The 23,561-nt window shown below is 35.4% G+C and overlaps 1 protein-coding gene and 1 pseudogene across 1 annotated transcript in view; both read left to right on the plus strand.

The window, feature by feature from the left end:
* Positions 1–23,561, plus strand: part of LOC101407136 (olfactory receptor 5AP2) — a 508,331-nt gene that overhangs the window by 223,422 nt on the left and 261,348 nt on the right. The window lies entirely within an intron of this gene.
* LOC101400768 (olfactory receptor 5T1-like) lies at positions 12,001–13,084 on the plus strand (annotated as a pseudogene).

Raw genomic sequence — 23,561 nt, forward strand, 5'->3', positions numbered from 1 at the left:
TCATATTTGGAAGACATGGTAATATCTATATATGTATATCTACACACACACACCTACACACATAGAACCTAAAGACAGAAATATAACATCGACAGACAAAGGAAGCCCATCAGAATTTCTACTTTTCTTCAATTCTCCAGATGCTCCTGGTGGGCAGTGGAGTTGGAAACAATAGATCTAGTGAACAATTTCTCACTTTATCAATAAGCAAATTCAACTCTGGGTTAGTAAAATGATTTGATAATCATTCATATATTTATGTATTCAAAAATACTTTTGAGGGCCTACTATGATGGGAAGAAACAGAAAAATAATTTTAGGGACTATAAACACCATTAATAGAAGCAAAGGTGAGAAAAGGGATAAAGTATGATGTTGCAGTGAGGATTGGGCATATTTTAGAGGTGGTACAGTGTAACATCTCTATGATGAAATGATGGCTGAAACAACTCTGAATTAAGTGATGTAACATGGCATGAAGAATTCCTTTCAGTGACCCACATGTAAAGATGGACAGACAACATGTATTATCAGAGATTTGAGCACACCTCCTACAGTGAAAAAGAGAACAAAAGAAACAAAACCTAAAATGAATATTGGAGACGTCCAGTTTTCAGTTCCATATGTAAGGAGCTTGGAAGTTGCCACTCTGTCCTATCAATCAACAAATAAAAAGCTGAACAGACTGACAAATCAACAACTCTTTTTGGACTCTTAAAACAGCAGCCCCCAATTGGACAGACAGACAGGTGAATACAGGGCATCAGGCTTACCCGAGCAGAGACTCAGGAGCAGAAACCACTATGGGAAGCAGAGCCTGGGTAGGAAACCTCAACTGTAACAAATTGCTGGAGGCTCAGTGTGGACAACTCTGACAGTTAAAAATTTCAGAGTTATCCAGTCATAGGAGTGCCCCCAAAATACTGTGAGATTAACCTCCAGGAGCTTGACTAGGTTCCCGCAGTAAGTATCAGAGAAAAATTCATTATGCTTCCAGCAGAAGGAGTCAAAAGGAATCATTTTGAAATGTGCAGAAGCTTCTGTTCTTAACAAAATCTGCCTTTAGGAGAAACTGGTAAACCAGAGCCTAGCATGCTGGGTTATCATCAGAGCCTACCTTACCTGGGAGAAGGGACATACCCAACTCCAGCTCACTCTAGCCATCCAGTCCCCTCTCAAGGGGAAGAAAAAGACTAAGAAGTCCTTGTGAAGTTAACAGTGCATAGGCATAGGCTTACTAAAATACTGAGACCTCTTGGAAGACTGTAGAACATTTCCCCAACTCCCACACCTCACCACACCATTACTAAAGGTCTGTTTACAGCAGTTCCTTTTATCTAGTACATCTTGTCTGGCTACCCAGAAAAAGTGTCCGTTCATACTAAAGGTAAAAAATATAGTTTGAAGACACAGAACAAGTGTAAGAATCAGACATGGCAGAGATGTTGGAATTAAATTTAAGACAACCATGATTAATATGCTAAGGATTCTAATGAATAAAGTAGACAACAAAAAATAACAGATGGGCAATGTAAATAAAGAGATGGAAATCTTAAGAAAGAACTAAAAGAAAATGGTAGAAGTCAAAAACATTGTAATTGTAATGGAGAATGCCTTTAACGGGCTTACTAGTAGACTAGACATGGCAGAGGAAAGAATCTCTGAACCTAAGGATATATTAACAGAAAATTCAAAAACTGAAAAGAAAGAGAATAAAAATTGAAAAAAATCATAACAGAATATCCAAGGACTGTGGAAAAAGGAAAGAACAAATATTTGAAACAATAACGGCTGAAAATTTCCCCAAACTAGTGTCAGACACCAAACCACGGATACAGGTCCAGAGATAAGAAAACACCAAGCAGATAAATGCCAAAAAATATATATATATATATATATATACACACACATACACACACACACACACACACCACTAGGCATATTATTTTCAAACTATAGAAAATTAAGGATGAAATAGAAAGAAGCTAGAGGAAAAAAATAACTCACCTATAAAGGAACAAAAATAAGAATTTCATCCAACTTCTCAGAAACTATTGAAGTAAGAAGACAATGGAGTTAAATAAAGAGTATAAGAACAAAATATTTGATTATGGATGCTTGTGTGTATATCTTATGCATATATATGCTTATGTATGCTTATATATAAATGAAATGAATGACAGCAATGATAAAAGAGAAGGGAAGAAAGAATTACAAAACAAAACATACTCTTAATATATGATCCAGCAATCACATTCTGTGGCATTTACCCAAAGGAGCTGAAAACTTATGTCCACACAAAACATGCACATGGATATTTATAGTAGCTTTATTCATAATTGCCAAGTTTGGAAGCACCCAGATATCCTTGAGTAGATGAATGGACAAATAAACTATGGTACATCCAGACAATAGATTATTATGCAGTGCTAAAAAAATGAGCTATCAAGCCATGAAAAAACATTGAGGAAACATAAATGCATATTACCAAGTGAAAGAAGCCAATCTGAAAAGGCTACTTACAGTGTGATTCCAACTATACGACATTCTGGAAAAGGCAAAACTCTGGAGACAGTAGAATGGTCACTAGTTGCCAACGCTTTTGGGGGCGAGAGGATACAGAGGCAGAACACAGAGGATATTTAGGGCAATAAAAATATTCTGCATAATACTATAATGATGGATTCATGTCCTTATACATTTTACCAAACTCATAGAATATACAATACAAAGAGTGAACGATAAGGTGAACTGTGGACTTTTAGCAATTATGAGGTGTCAATGTAGGTCTATCAATTTAAAATATATATATACCACTCTAGTTGGGGGTGTTAATAATGGAGAAGGCTATGTATGTGTGGGGGCAGAGGTTATATGGGAAATCTCTGTACCTTACTCTTAATTTTGCTGTGAACTTGAAACTACTCTAAAGAAAATGAAGTCTTAAAAAAAAGAAAATTGAGTAAAACTGACAAGGTAAGCAGAAGAATATTATAGAAAATTCTCATTAATAAACCCAGAATTACCCCCCAAACAATTCCTAAATATAAAAGATACAAACAACAACAAACAAATTAAAAATGAGCAAAGAAAAAAGAGAAAGAAAAATAAATAGATGTCTACTTTGACAAATTTATATCACAGAATACCTCTAAAAACCCCAAAGTAAAAATTTTTAAAGAGTCAAGGCACCCAAAAGTAGCAGAATCTTGTTGGAATCAGCACTTTCTCACCAAGCACAGGCTGTACATAGAAAGGGAAGTATTAAAAGGATCTACCAGCCTTGGGACCTAGAAATTGGAAAAAAAAATGAAGCACTACTACAAGGAGAGGACAATTTACAGAGTGGTAATCGCAGCTCAATCAAGCTGGGAAAGTGGAAAAGCCTCACACGATCCAGGTGGCAGGGGAATGGCTCCCCCTCACGCACACACCCAGGCTCAATGAGAGCTTCACAAACGAACTGTAGGAGACCAAAATGATTGGTGCTCCAGGGCACTGAAGATCTGAGAAAGATGCAGCACATTCTCCCTTCCAAAAGGACAGGGCTTCACCCTGAGGAAGAAAATGCTAAGAGACAAATGTCAATGAGTAAGGCAGAAACACTGAGAAGGAAATTTTGAAATAAGGAAGGGTGGTTCTGGAAGATGGAGATCTCGGAAAGTACAGTTACAGCAACATATAATGTCTAAACTATAGAGTACCACTTTTGAAGGTAAGGTCTATCTAATTATGGGATTCAACGAACTCCAGGTAGAAGTGCTAATGAGTTAGGCTTAGCTCGGAGAGTCTAAGCAGTTATATAATGAGACAATATTTAAAGGCTATGAAAACATGTTAGTGATTCCTTGAGCATGAAACTGGAAAAGCTACCTTGATCTATCGCCAACCTACATAAGTACCTTCTTATGACAGTCAGAATGCCCATCACATTTAAACATGGAGGGGTTGGATAAAAGGATTAATGTATTCTAATAGTATGTAACTTGCAAATAAACAAAAATAACTGAACAATGCTCCGAAAGTTACTAAAATCATCTAATGAAGTGAGGACATATAACAAGCAAACTAATATGGTGACTTAGCATCTTAATATGAAAAATAATTTAAAAGAATAATTAAAGTTTTATCAAAATCATAAATTATATTAGTATGTTAGAAATGAAATGGCTAGACATTAGAAGGATTTGAAAACATAATTAAGAGAATACAGAAATTAACTAGAAATAAAACAAAAAATCATAAATAAAAAATAATTTATTAGAATACAAGGGTGAGTGTTAACTGTTGAAGGCACGTTTAAGGGAAGAGAAGATAGAAAAGAGAGATATGAAGAAAAATCAATTTGAAATACAGAAAAATAATTAAGAGTTTGAGAAACTGATAGATAAATGCTAAACTATCATTTTCAAAATGTTAAAAAACAAGACTAATAATATAAAATGATAAATAGCAAAAATTTATTAACTTTCTCAATAATAGGAGAGTGAGTAAGAAGATAGGACATTCAAAAAGCATTTAAGCATCAGGGGCTCATTGAGTTTACTAGAAAATGTATAACAAAATAAGGTTTTTGTTTTCTTTTTAATTTTTATTGAAGAAAATATACATATAGAAAAATGCTTATATCATAAGTGTGCAGCTTGATGAATTTTCAGAGTCCAAACATAACCCTATAAATAAGACCAAGACTAAGAAGTAAAATATCGCCAACACCCCAGATGCCTCCCGTATATGTCGTCTCATCACCAGCTCCTGTGCAACAAAAATCTTCATTCTGAAGCAAAGACTCATTTATGTAATAAGTTAGCTTTTAAAGTTAGAGTTATTATGTTTTAACATGAATTAATAAAATTCCACCATTTTTAGGTCCCAGTTCTACGAATTTTGTCAAACCCATACAATTGTATAACTATAATCGAGTTATAGAACATTTTCATCTTTTCAAGATGTTCCATCACACTACTTTGTAGTCAATCATTTGCTTGAATGTGCAGTTCTGGCAACCACAGATGTGTTCTCCATTTTTATATTTTTGTTTTGTTCAGAATGTGCTATAAGTGGAATCACATCATCTGTAACCTTTCAAATTTGACTTCCCCCTCTTAACACAATATATTTGAGATCCATCCATGTACTTGAATATATCAACAGTATTATTCCTATTAATTGCTGACCAGTGTTTCATTCTGTGGATCTAAGAGTCAGTTTATCCATTCTCCAGCTGATGGACATTTGGATTGTTTTCACTTTGGGAAAATAGTGAATATAGCTACTATAAACATTGGAATCTAGGTCTTTGTGTACATCTATATTTTCATTTCTCTTGGGTCAAGAACAGAGTCAGATTTCAGAGTAACATGGTCAGGGTATGTTTCACTTCATAAGAAACTGTCTGATTGTTTTCCAAGGTGGCTGCACCATTTACCTTCCTACCGGCAATGGAAGAGAGTTCCAGTTGCTCTGCATCCTCACGAGCACTTTGTATTGTCAGTTACTACTATACTTTTAAACTTCACTCATTCCGATAGGTGTATGGGATCATGTTATTATTTTAAATTGCATTTCTTTCCCTAATATCAGATGGTGTTTAACACTTTTCCATGGGCTTAGTTACCATCTGTGTAACTTCTGGGGTGAAATGTTTGTTGAGGTTCATGCCCCTTTTATATTCTTTTTCTTTTATTTTGTTCTAGACTTCCTTATACATTCTGGGTACATGTTCTTTATTGGATAGCTATTTAGCAAATATTTTGTACAAGTCTGTGATTTGTTTGTTTATTCTCTCAACAATGTCTTCCTGAAAGCAGGAGATTTTAATTGTGATGAAGTACAAATTATCACTTTTTTCTCCTATTGTTCATGGATTTTTAGATTTATCTGAAAATTTGTGATTAAACCATGGTCACAGAAATGCCCTATGTTTTCTCTAAAAATTCTGTAGTATTAGGACATATTACTGTTTAAGATTCAGTTTGAGAAAAGTTTTATATGTGGTGAAAACAATGATTCAAGTTTTCTTTTTCCATGGCATAAGGCTATTCTACATGTTAAACATCGTTTTTTAGAAATACTGTCCTTTCTCTATGAATTTTTCTCAACAATTTTGTCAAAAACCAGTTGACTATATATGTGTGAATCTATTTCTGAAGACTAGTCTGTTCCACTGATCTAGGTGTTTATCTTTTTACCAATATCTCTCTTTCTGATTGTTTTAGCTTTATGGTAAGTCCTGAAATCAGATTATGTGACTATTTCAACTTTATTCTTCTTTTTCAAAATTGTCTTTTCCAAAACTCTTTGCTTTTTCATATAAATTGTGGAATCAGAGTGTAAATTTCTGCAAATATTCTTGTTTAATTTTAATTGAGGTTGTATTGAATCTATAGATCAATCTAGGATTGCATTTAACTAATAGATCAATTTTTCACACTTGGGCTGCCTGCCAGTATTGGATTTTTTTCTCTTTTTATTTATGCTCAGATTCCATAACAAACACTCCCTATCTACTAACTTATCATTTCTGAGTCTGGAGCCTAGGCATCCGTGTGGTTTCCACAATTTTTCCAAAATATTCTTATATACATAGCCAGGTGCTAGTCTATAGATTGTTATGGGATCCCCAAGAAAAGACCCTATTACAGTATCAAAATGTTTGATCTTTTTCTCTGCCACTTCACTAACATTCTATTGTTCTATTACGCAGAATACTATAGTTATTTTTATACTGCCCCGTCTCTCCGGTCAATACTTCCTATTCATGCATTCATATCTTATCTTCCCTATTAAACTCTCAATGAGCTTAAGTTTAATTCTCACATGACTTAGAAGTGTAGCATTTTAAAATTAAAAAAATATAATGATCTGTATTATAGGATTATAAATTCTGTCGTATGTTATTCTTTCATAACATGTTTTATTATGTCCATGTTTACAGGATTTTCAGATAATTAAAAAGGTTATATTCCCAGGAATAGGAAACTGGATTTTAAGTCATCAACCTAATGACATGTAGCTTTTTAGTATCAGGGCTAGGAATATGTCCTATGTCATTATATTTCTTTTCCACTGAGGGATCATTTTTTAACCAGAGGCCAAAGTACATTCATGTAAGCATTACATCATGTAGTTCATTATCCAGAAGCATTCACTTGTTTACCCTGAAAAAAGTTATCTTGATGCTTTTCTGTCCCAGAAAAGAAGTAGTGTATTTTCCTCTTGGGGCATCGCTGTGAATTTTAAGAACTTGAGAAGCTGGTATCACAATCCAAATGCATAATATTCATAGTGGACCTTAAATGAGTGAACTGTTCATTTCCACTATTAAGAGGAAACTTTTTTCCTAGCTTACAAAATACTTTAGAAACTATACCCTTAAATTTGATATTAAAGTACACGCCTTAATATTTTTTATTTAAGAGAGAATATTCTAGTTAAGTCAAAATTGAATTAAAATTGAATCATATGCCTTTCAGGGAACACAGCAGGGAAAATAGGAAGGATTCTGTACATTTTTTGGTCACTAGGGCTATAAATTAGAAATTTGCTTTAATTTTCTTAATGAAAGACAACTGTCAGAAGAGGGGCAGTAGAATTAAGCAGTCATATTTAAAGTCTAGGAAAATTATTAAATAGAGAAAAAATTTACTATCAAGCAGCCATTGGATATATGCCACTTTTGGATCATAATATTTTTTTTTTTCTGATGGAGGAACACAAACTAATTTTGAATTTATTTTCTAGTTAGCTAATTGATCTAGAAGCAACTTTAGTGGTTTTTTTGTTTTTTCTTTTTCTTTTTTTCAATTTCATGGCCTATTTAAGCTTAATTACTTAAAGAAAAAGAATTCCAATGGGCAAAGATGCTATCTCATATTGTTACCAGGGGATAATTTTTCCAGAATTATGGCATGTCATAAAGGGATTATAATATGGTCCAGTGGAAATGGTGTAGAATCTGAAGTCAGAGAAATCTAGCCATAAATCCTGGCTTTCTTAGAAACTGTGTGACCTTGGCCAAGTTATATGTCTAGTTGGGCCTGTTCTCTCCTCCATAAAAGGATGCTGAATTATTTAGTTTGTAGGTTGCCGTGTAGATTACATTAGCTAAAGTGCACATAATTCCTGAGCCCTAGTAGCCACTGAATGATACGTGGTAGCTACAATCAGCTTTCATTCCTATTGGGCTGGTGTTTCTAATGCTCTTCTCATGAATGTTTGCTACTTTTTGTACCTTTTGATGATGAGAGTCGAGGGACTGGTGTTACTTTAGTCTTGCAGATTGATCATGCTTTTTTAAAAATTCGTGATTTAGGGGCTGGCCTGGTGGTGTAGTGGTTAAGTTCACACTCTCTGCTTCGGCGGCCAGGGGTTCACAGGTTCAGATCCTGGGCACGGACATACACCCCGCTCATCAAGCCATGCTGTGGGGGCGTTCCATATACAAAAAGGAGAGGAAGATTGGCAGAGGTTTTAGCTCAGAGACCATCTTCCTCAAGCAAAAAGAGGAAGATTGGCAACAGATGTTAGCTCAGTGCCAATCTTCCTCACCAAAAAATAAATTAATTAATTAAAAAATCAGGATTTATATTTTCGTCTTTCTAGCCTCTGTTAAAGTGAAATAGCTAGACATAAACACAATCAGTTCTGATTTCCTTAAATATCAGTTAACAGAAATGCTTATGTGAGAAGAGTTTGGATGAAGTAGCTGAACCTCATCCTTCTTCTCTACCATGTCTCCAGTTCCTTATAGTGATGTAGATAAATGTTCTAATGGGACATACTTTGGAATAAAATATACTTTCATTCTTCAATCACCTTCCTGCTCTGCAGTCAAGATCAGTGACATCAAGGGTTGCTAGAAAATGATATTGGTGAGAGTAACCAGGAAATTTACCTAAACACACTATTGTTTTACTAACATGCCTATAGGCAGAATGCAGTGACAGAAATAGATTTTTAAAGTTTCTTATAGGGGCCGGCACCGTGGCTTAGCCGTTAAGTGTGCATGCTCCGCTACTGGCGGCTTAGGTTCAAACCCGGGGCCCGCACCATTGCACTGCTTGTCTGGCCATGCTGAGGAGGCGTCTCACATACAGCAACTAGAGGGATGTGTGACTATGACATACAACTATCTACTGGGGTTTTGAGGAGAAAAAGGGGGAAAAAAAAAAGGAGGAGGATTGGCAATAGATGTTAGCTCAGGGTCAGTCTTCCTCAGCAAAAAGAGGAGGATTGGCATGGATGTTAGCTCAGGGCTGATCTCCCTCACAAAAAAAAAAAAAAAAAGTTTCTTATAGAATAGAATAATAAGATTCACCAGGTTTAATCTCAATAGAATAGTACTTTAATACATATTTAGTGTCATATAACAAATATATGTGGAATTTAAGGAAGATATATTTTGCATCTGTTTGGGACCCATTAATTGCTCAATGCTTTTATTTAAAATTTTTTATTTTATAATTCCCTATTTATTTTATGGAGTTAAATAAAAATTAGAAGTCATATTTCATGTGACATTTTATATTTCACATAATTAACACTTTCCTTTAATAAAATACATTTTAATGCATCTCATAAATAAACACTCTGCAATCACACCATGTTCATGTAGTTGAACAAGATGTACTTGAAAATTTTGTTCAATCTTAGTTACTCTTTGGTTTGAAAGGAAAAGCAACTTATCCAAGCTCACACTGTCAGGGTGCTAAACCTGAGATGTTAATACAGGGTTTTAGAGTTTAAATATAATGTTAAATATTTGAAAATTGTCTTATCTCAGATATATAAGTTAAGTAAGGTTAGAATTGTGTGTTGCTGAAATTTCTCCTGTGTATAACAGTGAACACTGTATTTTGTAATGGATACCTTTAGTTGACTACCTATTGGCATATTTTTCAAAGTTTGCTCACATGTTTTTATTTGTTTTCACTATACTTCTTCCTATGTGCATACTTCCTGTTTTGTCTCTGACTCTCTTCAGTAAATATTTTTGTAAATAATCCATGGATTCTTCAAAGAGAGACAGGAGAAGACTAGGGGAGAAAGAGTGAATAGGAATTTGTTAAACATAAATGTATTTTTGGTGATGCCCAAATATACATTAAAACATATTTATATTTTTAATTGATGTTTTTATAAGCTATTTTATTAATATAACAATTCAAACCAAATTGCACATTATTATAAGATATTTGTGCTTCTATGTGTGTTCTCTTGAGACAATGTAAATTGGATTCACACAGAAATCAGAATTTAACTTAGTTATATGTTTTTTTACTCTAGAATTTTCTAAGACTCAAATGAGCATTATTCTTTTTTTGGTTTTGCAAACTCACATTTAAGGAGCTATTTATTCTATGCATTAGAAAAGTCTTCCAATTAGACTACTTGGGACGACCATGATGAAGTCTGCTCAGAAAATGATAAACAATAATGTACACCTGAATTTTCACAATGTTATAAACAATTATTGTCTCAATAAAGTTACTTAGGAAAAAAAATAAAGAAAATCTTCCATTGATCTATGAGAACATTACTGGGAAAATAAAGACATGTGTCCTTCTCTTTCTAATTGGTTTTAAACTTGTTCATTAATTTTCTTCTTGATGTACGGGCATCACACTATAACAAAACTGTAGGATGTTTCACATCTTGAACATAATTAAATTGCAAGTCGCTGAATCCAACCTGGTTCTATGTAGGACAGGTTTTTCACTCCTTTTACACATTTTTGGTTATGACATACTGAAGGAAAAACATAAGTCAACATACTGAAATCTTCCCCCTAAATGTGATGGACCCAGTATTTAATAGCGTTTCAATAACTGAGATTTCAGTCCAGATGCAAGTGCTTCTTTGACTTTTTTTTTTTTAAATTGTGCACTTTCCTTTATTCATATTCCACTGAATGAGAAAGAGTATGATGACATCAGAAAAAAAAAAAAAACAGAAATCAAACTCTGGTTTGTGGCAAATAGAGTGAGTTTATTCTTTTAGCAAAAAACTTTTAAAAATAAATTTATTATCTATTATCAGGTGATATTAATGTCATGGTTACTTTAGAAACTCCATAAGCAACTATAATACATTAAAAGAGTGGTCATGATTTATTTTTGATAAAAATGCATCTCAAAAATATATCCAGTATTTTTTAAGGGATAATGAACAGATGAGTTGAGAAACATCTAAAAATGTTACTAAGATAAAATTTGAAAAACAATAACAGTACAGTAAGCTGTAGTTGCCAAAAATGAACAACTTAGTGATAGGTGTTTTGGGAAAGAAAACTAAAAAAAAAGGATATTGCAGTGTTTTTCTTTGCAAACAAGGTACATCTACCTCCATAATACCATCTACCATTCTGTTCACCACTGCTCTAGAATGGAAAGTAATGGAATAGAAATAATGCCAGAGAAAAACTGTCTTTCAGAAAAGGTGGCCCTGTGCAAAAAGTTGAAATGTAAGTCTAACTTATCCCATTTTCTAGTCATGTGGACACATTTTAAAATTAAATAATTTTCATATCGGTTTTCTCATTTAAATTCAACCCAACACTGTGATGTGTGTCCTTACTCCTATTTTAACAATTGTGAACATTAAGGAAAGGCATTTCATGTACATTGTAGCAAATCTAGAACTACTACTCAAGTGTGTAGTCTCCACTCTAATATTTTTGTATTGAAATATTCCTATGTTCATTCATCTTTGTGATATGAAAAGAGGTGGTAAAAATTTAACAGAAAATAAATTGGAAAATAAACCACTTAAATTGACAGAATAATTTTAACATGATAAATTTAGTCAATGACTGAGTGAAATCACTTTTTCCTTTTATTTAACAGCAAAATGCATCCACTGGGGTCCAACATCTTCAATACTGCCTATCTCATGATAACCAAGGAAATCCTGCCCTGTTAAGAAACAAACATGAGGATACAATTGTGTGGACTCTATTTTCACAAGATATTGCCTTTAGAACCTAAAATAAAAACTGAAATGTCAGGGTTCCCATCCGATTTAGATTTATACCAGATTCAGTTGAAAAATGTGACTGAAGTCACCATGTTTATATTGATGAGCTTCACAGAAGATTCTGGGGTGCAAGTCTTCCTATTTTTGCTCTTTCTAGCAATCTATCTTTTTACTCTGATAGGAAATTTGGGACTGGTTGCATGGGTCATTGGGGACTCCCAGCTCCACACCCCTATGTACTATTCTCTGAGCGTCATATCACTCTTGGACGCTTTCTATTCCTCAGTTGTCACCCCAGAAATATTGGTCAGGAAATTTCCTGTCAGAGAATAAAGCCATTTCCTTGCTTGGATGTGCAGCACAGATCTTCTCCTTGTTACTTTTGGGACCCTGGAATGCTTTCTCACGGCTGCAATGGCATATTATTGCTATGTAGCAATCTACAACCCTCTGCTGTATTCAGTGAGCATGTCACCCAGGGTCGATGTGCCACTCATCACTGCTTCCTATCTTTGTGGCACTTGCAAGCTTCTGCACACACAGTGGCCGCATTTAGTCTATCGTTCTGTGTGTCCAATGAAAGTAGACCTTTTTCTTTGTGATGTCCCTCCTCTGCTTGCTATTTCTTCTTCTGACACTCAGACAAACCAGTTTCTACTCTTCTCCTTTATTGCCCTATTGAGATAGTCACTATCCTGATTGGCCTGATCTTTTATGGTTTCATTCTTGTGGCCATTCTGAGGATGCATTCTGTTGAAGGGAGACAAAAAGTCTTTTCTACACGTGGTTCTCACCTAACTGGAGTGACGATTTATCATGGAACAATCCTGTTTATGTATGTGAGACCAAGTTCCAGCTACAGTTCAGACCGTGACATGATAGTGTCGACATTTTACACCATCGTGATTCCCATGCTGATTCCCACCATCTACAGTTTAAGGAACAAATATGTAAAAGAGGCAATGAAAAAATTGTTTGAGAGAAATTGGTTCACAAGTACAGTGCATTTTTAGCATTGAGTAAAATTACAAAAAACCTTGGATATCAGTCCGTATCCCTTTGCTCAGAAACTAGAGAGGAAAATGTCTTAGTTTCAGTTAGTAGTGCTTGTATATCCTAGGATATTTCCGAATAAGCATTAATCAGCCTTCGAATGCAGCATTTTACAAATATTGATCATTTGTATCATCTATATACTGATTACTATGTTCAAATTGATTCATATTAAATACTCATTGATGTAAGTATATCACTGTTGTCAGTCATTGTGTAATTTGTTTTTCACTCACTATAACTATAGCTTATTTCCTCAGGATTCTATGGATCGATGTATCTTCACATTGTTTATAGTACATCTTCAGTACTCATCATGAAGTTACATCTCCACTGGAGTCCCTGTGAGGGAACTCCCAAATATTATTCGTTTACCCTCCATGTGTTCTCACACAGTAGGATCCATCCAGGCTTATGGACATGGCTTTTTCATTGTTTGGCTCAAAACCATATATTTTTATTCCATTATCAAAATCTTTCCTTGCTTCTGTCCAATCACAGAAATTGATTAGATCTATTCCAAAACTTCAAAAATTATACTGATACTAGACGGTAATATTTATTGAGAGTGTACTTAAGGTTCAGGAAAGACAAATAAAAGTATAGCTTAGATAAAAGCAACACATGGTTGCTTAGTATACACATCATATATAAATATATCATATATACATACACTATATATGTATATTTGTATATATATTTCTGGTTTGTGCAAGTGTCAGCACAAGAAATATCAAGGAGAGGAGGGAAGTCACAAAAAACATGTCTAATTTCATTAGATACACAGAATGGTAAACTTAACGTGGCCCCTGTGTGTACAGAAGCATGTAAAATGTCACCAACATAGTAAGCAGTGAGGAGTGGCACGTAGACTCTCGGTGACATGCTAACTGAATACAGCAGAGGGTTGTAGATTGTTACATACTGATAATATACCATTGCAGCCAAGAGAAAGCATTCTGTGGCCCCAAAAGTAACAAAGAGAAGCATCTGTGCTGCACGTTCCAGATATAAAATGGCTTTATTCTCTGATAGGAAACTGATCAACATTTTGTTGTATTCCTCAGTTGAGGAATAGCAGGCCTCCAAGCAGGATAACACACCCAGAAAATAGTACATAAGGTTGTGGAGCCCAGAATCCCTAATGACCAATAAAGCCAGTCCCAAAACACTGCCCTAACCATGGTAGATGCAGTTCAATGTAAACAATCCGCCACAAGGTAGCTGGCTGACCACCTCAGGTAATGGTGACATTGCTGGCTCATTGGGGGCTCAGCAATGGGTTTAGCTGGGTCACCCTTGGTGAGTGGAAGTCTATGTTACTGAACCTACACGTAACCCCCATTCCTGCCAACACAGTTACTCCATCAGCCCATTAGTTGATAAGAGGGGTGAGAGAAATAAATTGACTGGTCTCCATGGAACAAGTCACCCTATCCACCTGATTATGAAAATCCTCCTCTACTGAAGTCAACCTTTGATGGCATTGAAATGGAAAACAAATATCCTCAACATGTTTAATACACAGAGAGAGGTCTATCCACTTACCTCTTAATTAGACTTCCTTGTTAACAATTTTTCCGTCATGTATCTTCCAAGTCACTAACTATACAGCCAAACGATTGGCCGTGGGACATGAATCAGTATATAATTGTACATCTGGCCACCTCTCCTTCCAAACAAAATGAACAGTGATGCTGCTCGAGGTTCTCCCCACTGGGAGGATTTCCCTTCACTACGGTCTTTCAGTGATGTCCTGGAAAGGGGCTATAGTTCTGTAACTGTCCAGTTTTGGGTGGTGCCTGTGTATGATGCAGAATGATCTCTAAACTATATCTGAGTCTTCTCTACCTTTGTCAAACTGTCACAGAGATGTGCCCAGAGGCCATAGATTCAGGCTAGGGGAGAGAAGGAGGGTGGATCATGGACATTTGGGCCACTTCTTCATGTAACTTACTTGGACCTTCAGGGCCTGCTCAGGCCCAGTCCCATATATAACACTTCCATTTCATGATGGAGTGCTGCTGTGCATGCTGAAGTTTATGACTTTTTGGATCAGAAAATACCGAGCTCATGATGAGAAGCTCAGCTGGCATGGTAACTTGGTGGACATGGTAAACTGTTCAGTCTCAAGTACTGTTTTTTAACAGAAACAGGCCAAGTACTGTTTTCCAAAAGAAAAGTAGTTATCTATGGAGGATGGTAGGCCTTTGCTCCAAAATACTAAGGGCTTATGCTGCGATTCCACTATAGGGACCAACCAAAGGCACCAAACAGCATCTGTATCTGCTACTGACACTTCAAGCACCACTAGACCTGCTGGATCATATGGTCCAAGTGGAAAAGAAGCTTGCACAGCAGCCTGGACCTTTACAGAGCCTTCTATTATGAACCCCATAAGAGCTATCAGCTTTGTAAGTCACTTGGTAAATGGGCTGGAGTAACACAGCTAAATGAGGAATATACTGCTCTAAAATTCAAAGAGGTCCACTAGTGTTGTTTATTTTGTTGTTGTAGGATGGGCCAGATGCAGCAAATTTTCCTTCACCTTAGAAGGGCTATCTCTACATGCCCCATCCAACTGGACTCCTAGAAATTTCACTGAGGTAGAAAGTCCCTACATTTTTGTCACATTAATTTCCCAACCCATGGCACATAAATGTCTTACCAATAAATCTAAAGTAGTTGCTACTTCTTGCTCACTAAGTCCAATCAGCAGAATGGTATCAGTGTAATGAATGGATCAGAATGACATCTTGTAAGGGAAAGGTGATCAAATACCTGTGAATCAAATTATGACATAGGCTGGAGAATTGTTATGCCCCTGAGGTAGGACAGTGAGGTTATTTTACTGGCTTTGCTAGCTGAGAGCAAACTGCTTTGGGTGGACCTTATGGAAATGGAAGGAGAAAAAAGCACTTGCCCGATCAATAACTGCATATCAGGTGCCAGAGGACATGTTCATTTGCTCAAGCAACGAGACCACATCTGGTCCAGCAGCAACAATTGAAGTAACCACCTAGTTAAGCTTGAATAATTCGCTGTCATTCTCAAAGATCCATCAGTCTTCTGCACAGGACAAACAGGAGAGTTGAAAGGAGATGTGTTGGGAATCACTACCCTTGAGTCCTTCAAAGCCTTGATGATGGCACTAATCTCTCATTTCCCTCCAAGAATGCAGTATTAATTTGGTTTACTATTTTCCTTGGTAGAGGCAGTTCTAGTTGCTTCAACTTTGCTTTCCCATCATAATAGCCCTCACTCCACAGGTCAGCGAACAAGTGTGGGGATTCTGCCAAGTGCTGAGTTGATCTATTCTAATTATGCATTCTGGAACTGGGGAAGTAACAACATGATGGGGTCAGGGACACACTGGGCTCACCATAAGATGGACCAGAGATAAAACTCCATTGATTACCCGGCCTCTATAAGCACCTACTCTGACTGTTGGGCCACAGTGATATTTTGGGCCTTCTGGAATTAGTATCATTTCAGGCTAGCGTTCAGTACTCCCCAAAGATCTGATTATTTCCTTTTCGCTAATTCACAGTTCTCCTGATAAGGGACCAAAGGTCCTTTTGGAGAAATCTTGGAGAAAGATTAACAGTTTAAATTTCTGGTAGTATACCAGGGTCCTTCCTCAAGGGTATCCAACCTCCCCTTCATTAGAGGGTTTGAGAACTCGCTCAGTTCAGAAATTGATAGAGGGACTATAACTCTGTTTTTGTGATTCAAGACTTTCATTCACTTAACTTAGAACTTTTCTGCTTATGCAGATCAAGTCAGAATTTAGTGAACTTCCTATCTATTTCACTTCTAGGAACAGCATGATGGACTAGTTAATGCCATTCTTGTTTGTGCTTCAGACTATTCTGGTTGATTCTTTGAGTCACTTGTCCTAGAGGGTAACCATTTCTCCTTGTCTCTGAGGTTAAGTACCTCCCATTAGCCTCTTCTACCCCAGGATCTAATTACTACCATCACATTTAGGATTCCCAATTCGGTGACTGGAGTTCCCATCGTAGGGTCTGGCCTACAGAGGAGTGATCACAGAGTTCTTCAAGGATGCTGGAACTCTCCTCACAAATTTCTTTCTAATAATATGCTGGTGAAAGGTATGTCTTTTGCACACTCACAATGTGGATCTTCAATGACAAATCCATTCTAAAATTCAAATCTCCTACCTACATTAGAGACTTTTAGTCTCTACCTGAGACTTTAAATCCCCTTCCCTACATTAAACCAAGGTGGCTCAGACATTACCAGTTTGCTTGGTATTGGCCACCTTTGTTTCACGTTTCAATCAACTAGCCAAAGTCCTTTCTAAGTCCCTGATCTACAACATGATATGCAGGATCTCTGCTTATTAGGCCCATATCAATAAATTTGGCCTGATCCAACTTTATATTCCTTCCACCATTATCCCACACCCTTAGTATCCATCCCTACACATGTTCCCCAGATTTCTGCTTGTATAAATTAAAAATTCAAGTAATTCTTTTGGAGTACAGTGCACCTCCTCATTGGTCATACTTTGATCCTCACCTTAAGGGGCCTGCTGGAACTCGTGTCTAGTTCTAGGTCTCTCTAGGAGGGGAGAAGAGGGTGAGTCTTGAAGAGAATCAACATTGTATTGCATAATAACTGCCTGAGGGGAGGCCACTACTGTTTCCTCAGGCAATGCAGGGTTAATCCCCTCAGATGAAAATGATAAACTACTTCTATTGGTCAAGTAGATATCAGAATTTAGGGGATCAATGTCCCCAGCTTGATCAGACTCTTCTCACACATTCCCATTAAAATTTTCACATCCCATTTTTCCCAATCATCATCCTCACTTTAACAGTAGACACCGCCCAAGGTTGAGAATTCAATTTGTGGTGTAAATCAGCCACTTGCAGGGTGAGATTATGGGTTTTGTACTAGGCAATCTCATCTCTGCAGCTACAGGAGATAAGAATCTCTTTCAAAGAAGACACAGAAGATTTGAGGTCATTTATATGGCACTTGAGATGGAAATTACTTAAAACTTATAGCCAGCAGGCTTGTACTGAGACAATTTTCCAGGAAGAAGGAGTGTGACAACAGGAGGAAACATGGCCTGCACAAAAAGATGAAAAAACACCAAAATATAAAAAGGAAGGTCAATATAACATATATTGGGGTTTTAATTTTAATTACTTCAAAAAATAAATGACTGAAGCAAAACTATATTGATGATTGTAGGTTTAAACAATACATCAAAGTAAAATTGATCACAAAATAGCACCAAGATTCAGAAAGAAGAATTGCATCTCTATTACTCTAAAGGTTGTTACATTATAAGTTGTGGTGTATATCATTTAAGGTTTAATTTAATGATAAATTAAACTTACATATTATAATTACTAGGCCACTACTGTGAAAAGAGCAAAGGCACATATTACCAATATCAGGAATAATAGAAAGAATATCACTATGGGTTCCACAAATTTTGAAATAAAAATAAGAAATATTATAAACAGTCTTTGCTAATACACTTGATAAATACATAAAAAGGTATAATTCATTAAAGACACTCATATCAAAAGACCTGGGAAATCTGAACAGTACTATGTCTATTAAATGAATGGGATTATTCCTAAAAAGAAATCCATATGAACAAAACTTGGGGAACTGTTATTCCAATGTGAAAAATCTCACCTTTCCCTCAGACGAGAATGTTGATAGACTGCTGGACGAACCCTTTCTAACCATGCAGAATTCGATGACCTCTGAGAGACAACAGAGAAACAACACAGCTTGTTCCCAGGATTATCTCACGAAAAAGAGCCACCCACAAACTCTAGTCAACTAAGCTCTCCACAGTTATACCCAAGGATACTTTTGTCTTTGTTGAGAAATTCTGTTTCTGAATCCCTTTGTTACACCAGCATAGCTTGTACCCCAAGTCACACAGATTCTCTGCCTGACACCATTCCATCATCTGATAAATTTTTCTCTCCATTACTGAGTTCTTTTTTCTGAAAATCAGACTGTACCATTATGTTTGAGAAGATTTGGCAGGTATTGTCAAAGTCACACTGTCTTCTATCAGCAGCTCTGGAGAATGTCTGCCAGCAACATACACCTTTCAACGGCCCGTGATATTTTATTTAATGCTTTATTTAATATAATAAAGTAATAAATTATCTTTTTTCAACCATGATAATAGTAGTATACATTTATAGGAAAAATCATATCATGGAGTGGTGATTAAGAAGTGTGAGGAAGGAGATCAAACACCTCTACAACTCCTTTCTAGGACTGAGACCCAGCATGTTGCTGGGAATGCAATACAATTAGTATAGGGATGTACAATTTGTACATGGAAAAAAGAATGTTGAGGACCTGGGGTGTAGGTTCCAGAGGAGATAGATTTCAGAATGTGAAGGATAAAAAAAAGTGTCCTTAAAAATATACAAGCAACAACACGGAAAAAAAACAACAATCAATTATGTTAACAACACAGATGGAAGCCTTCTAGGTGTAAAGCTTGAAAGATAGACTGGCACAACCTTGAGTACCTCCCCACCCCCAACACACACAAATCTTCCCAAGTGTATTGTAAATTTATTTCCTTGAAACATGAGGGAGAGAAAAGTTACAAACTGGTCTCACCCATTACAAATTATTATGTGAGTAAAAGAAAAATATGTTCTAATTATTACCTTGGTAGATAATGAAAGTATGAAAGAAAAATATACCACAAAGCAAAAATGGACAGATACACACAATACGTGAACTCATACATACACACAAATTAAGAAAAATCTAAAATATATTAATAACAGAATATATAAAATATAGACAAAATTCACAAATGTATGTTTAAAAAATGAGAGTTAATAAAAAGAATTGTGTTCAGGAAATATTTGGGGAAAAAATCACTCTAGACATGACAACCAATCTAAAAGGAAGATAAGACTCAGTAGACTCCTCAATTCTCTTTTTCCTATATTGCAAATTTGATTTGCCGGTATTTTCTTGAGAATTTTTACATCTATTTAAAAGAGTTATTATTCCATTTACATTTTTTTCCTTGTGATGTCTTTGGTTTGGGCATCAGGGTGATACTGACACCATATAACGAGTGTTCCTCCTCTTCTATATTCTGGAAGAGTGTGGAAAGGATTGGTATTGATTCTTCTTTTAATGTTTGGTGGAATTCACCAGTGAAACCATGTGGGCCTGATCCCACTTCTCTGTATCCACCCAAGAAAATTGAAAACAAATATTCACTTAACCACTTGCACGAAAATGTTCATAAGTCTTAAGAATGATAGGCAAAGAGTGGAAACAACCCAAATTTCTATCAATTGATGAATGAATAAAAAATGTCGTACATTCAGACAATGGATATTGTTTGGCAAAAAAAATAAATGAAGTACTGATAGAGGCTACAACCTGGATGAATCTTAAAAGTTTTATTCTAAGAAAACAAGTCAGTCACAAAAGACCACATACTGTATAAGATTTATATGAAATGTCTAAAATAGGCAAATCTATAGAAACAGATGTTAGAATAATGCTTCCTAGGTTTGGGCATGGGATTATGGAGAGTGTTAGCTGCTATGAAGTTTCTTTTTGGAGTGATGAAAATGCACATCTCTTTAAACATACTAAAAATTATATTATAGCCCTTAGATATCTCTAAATATCATCTTCATTAAGAAAAAAGGGTCATGTGAAACTCAAAAAATAAAAGTGAACGGAGTCCATAAAAATACAGTAAGAGAAAGAGAAGATAGGAAGAATGTGTGCGCAAAGAAGAAAATATATGCATATAATTTGATCCTGCAAAGTAGAAATGAAGTCAAAGAAACAGAAACAGACATCACAAGCTACAATCAAGAATTTTTTATCCTGAAATGAGAGAAGTTTTGAAACTTCCTATTGAAAGGACACCATGTGTTCTAAGTCAGCAAGAAATGTACTAAATTATATATATTACAGTTAATGTTTCCTATACAGAATCCAGATCAAAAGACTGTTACTTTTAAGGGCTGGCAAAAGAGATTAACATCACATTTTTCAATAGCAATCCTTCATGCCAAGACAAAATAAGAATGAGGAAACAATGAAAGACAAACATGAATAGAGGATTAAAGGTAGCCAAATGAACTTCAACTGTTGTTGAAGTTAATATCAGTATTTCTCACAGTAGGAAACCAACAAGTTGTATCTAAAAAAGAAGGGACGGGCTGGCCCAGTGGGGCAGTGAATAAGTTTGCATGCTCCACTTCGGTGGCCCAGGGTTCGTGGTTAGGATCCTGGGTGCAGGCCTACACATCACTCATCAAGTCATGCTGTGGCGGCATTCCACATACGAAACAGAGAAAGATTGGCATAAATGTTAGTTCAGGGACAATCTTCCTCAAGCAAAAAGAGGAAGATTGGCAATAGATGTTAGCTCAGGGCCAATCTTCCTCAACCCCCCAAAAAAGAAAGGACAACAAAGCTAATATAAAGGGAATTTATAAAATGTTATAAAAGTTTTTTAAAGCTTGTATAAAGTTACAATAAAAGTTTAAAGTTTTAAAAAAATTATAAAATTTATAAATATATTCCTAAGAAATAAAAACATTCTAAAATAAATAATTGACACAGACAGTAATGGTGACAGACCACAAAGGGAAAGACTTCACATACATTTGTGTGTGTGTGTGTGTGTGTGTGTGAGTGTGTGTATGTATGCCTGGATAAGTCTGTGTTTGTGCATGACACATATTTGTAACATGAATATTATGATAAAGGCAAGACTAAATATACGTTTAGCAATAATTTTAAATGCATCTAATATACCTTTAAAAAGAAAGACTTTCAGTATAGTTTTACAAAAGCCAAATATATTATAATGTATTACAAAAGGGTAAAAATAAAAGCTTGGGTACATACATTTAGGCAATACACAAGGAAAGAAGCATTGGTTGTAATTTTAGCAGTAAGGAATATAGAATGCAGGAAGGGTATCAAAATAAAAAAAGATGCTTTATAACGATGCAGTTTGATTCACAATGAAGACTTAGCAATGAATGTAATCTATGCAAATAGTAATGTAGCCACAAATATCTTAAAGCAGGAAACTTATAAAGATGCCAAGACAGAAATAAAAGCATTCTAACCTTAGGTAAACCTATTACACATCTATTAAACATTTTCAGTCAAGAAAACATTAATTAGGATTAAAAGATTAACTACACATTCAATAAGATTATTTTTTTAAATAAGTATGTATGAAGCTTTGACCAGAACTAAGAGAAAATTCTCTCTCTTTTCAAGTGTATGTGCAGCATTTATGAAAACTTCCATATTGGTGACAACTAAAATCTGAATAAAGTTAATTTAAAAATTGCATTCTGTTTAGAAATGAGTAACACATTTTTAAAAACTGTCAAACTCTTTCATTTAGGCATTTAAAAATAAGTTAGTAAACCACTCTAGGTCACAGAGAATTGTGAAAAAAATCAGAAATATTGAGAATGAAAGTATGACATAAAATATGTGGGATGCCACTGACACAGTGTTCACTGGAAAATTCACATTCAATTCAGAAAACTAGAAAAAAATAGTAAAATAGACCCACAGAAAAAAGAGGAAAACTTTAAAAGGGAAAAAATTAAACTAGGAAATCTAAACAATAACTAATATTTAAATAAATAAAATTATCTCTGTTTCACATGTCCCTTAACTGAATTAAGTAAAATGTTTTTGATGGTTACCTCCCTAAAATATCGACTAATTTAGAGTGTATTATTGAGCAACAATATATGTCAGACATTGTACTAAACTCTGGAAAATAGATTAGAAAATAAATGATATATAAATTAAAGTATATTATGTGAAATAATGATAAGTGCATAGAGGCATTTAATAAAGAAGACATAGGAGGAGATGCAAAGTAGGTAAATTGCAATTATCATAATGTAGTCAATGAGATCCTCACTAAGAAGAGGCATTAAGTGGAAGGGATGATGTGAATAGCAGTGTGGAGAGCCTTCCAAACAGGAAAAAATAAATTCAGAAAAACTGTGAAAGTAATATATTATGTAAGAGGTGCTCTATATTGTATTGTTGAGGTATAATTTAAACTTAATAATCCCTAAATGGGATTCCCTAAAAATAACTCCTTAAAATGGGAAATATCCTGAGGTTATACTCTGTGTTTTAAGGAGATTGTCCTATTGCAAGTAAGGGGATTTTACACACACAAAAGCAGTAATGATAAGGAAAGGAAGGAATGAAGGATGGAAAAATAGAACCACACATCATTAACTTTGAAGGAGACATGACACGTCTTCGCCATGAAAATGAGTAAGGGGATTTTACACACAAAAAAATAGTGATGATAATGAGAGGAAGGAATGAAGGATGGAAGAATAGAGCCACACACCATTAACTTTGAAGGAGACATGACACGTCTTCGCCATGAAAATGAGGTCTGCTGGAAGCAGGGCTAAACATGAGCATGGTAGAGACTCTCTTCTGTACCCTGGTTCTTGGGCCTGGGCACT

The sequence above is a fragment of the Ceratotherium simum genome, chromosome 34, assembly GCF_057802395.1.
Source record: "Ceratotherium simum simum isolate JZ-2026a chromosome 34, ASM5780239v1, whole genome shotgun sequence".
NCBI classification, from domain to species: Eukaryota; Metazoa; Chordata; class Mammalia; order Perissodactyla; family Rhinocerotidae; genus Ceratotherium; species Ceratotherium simum.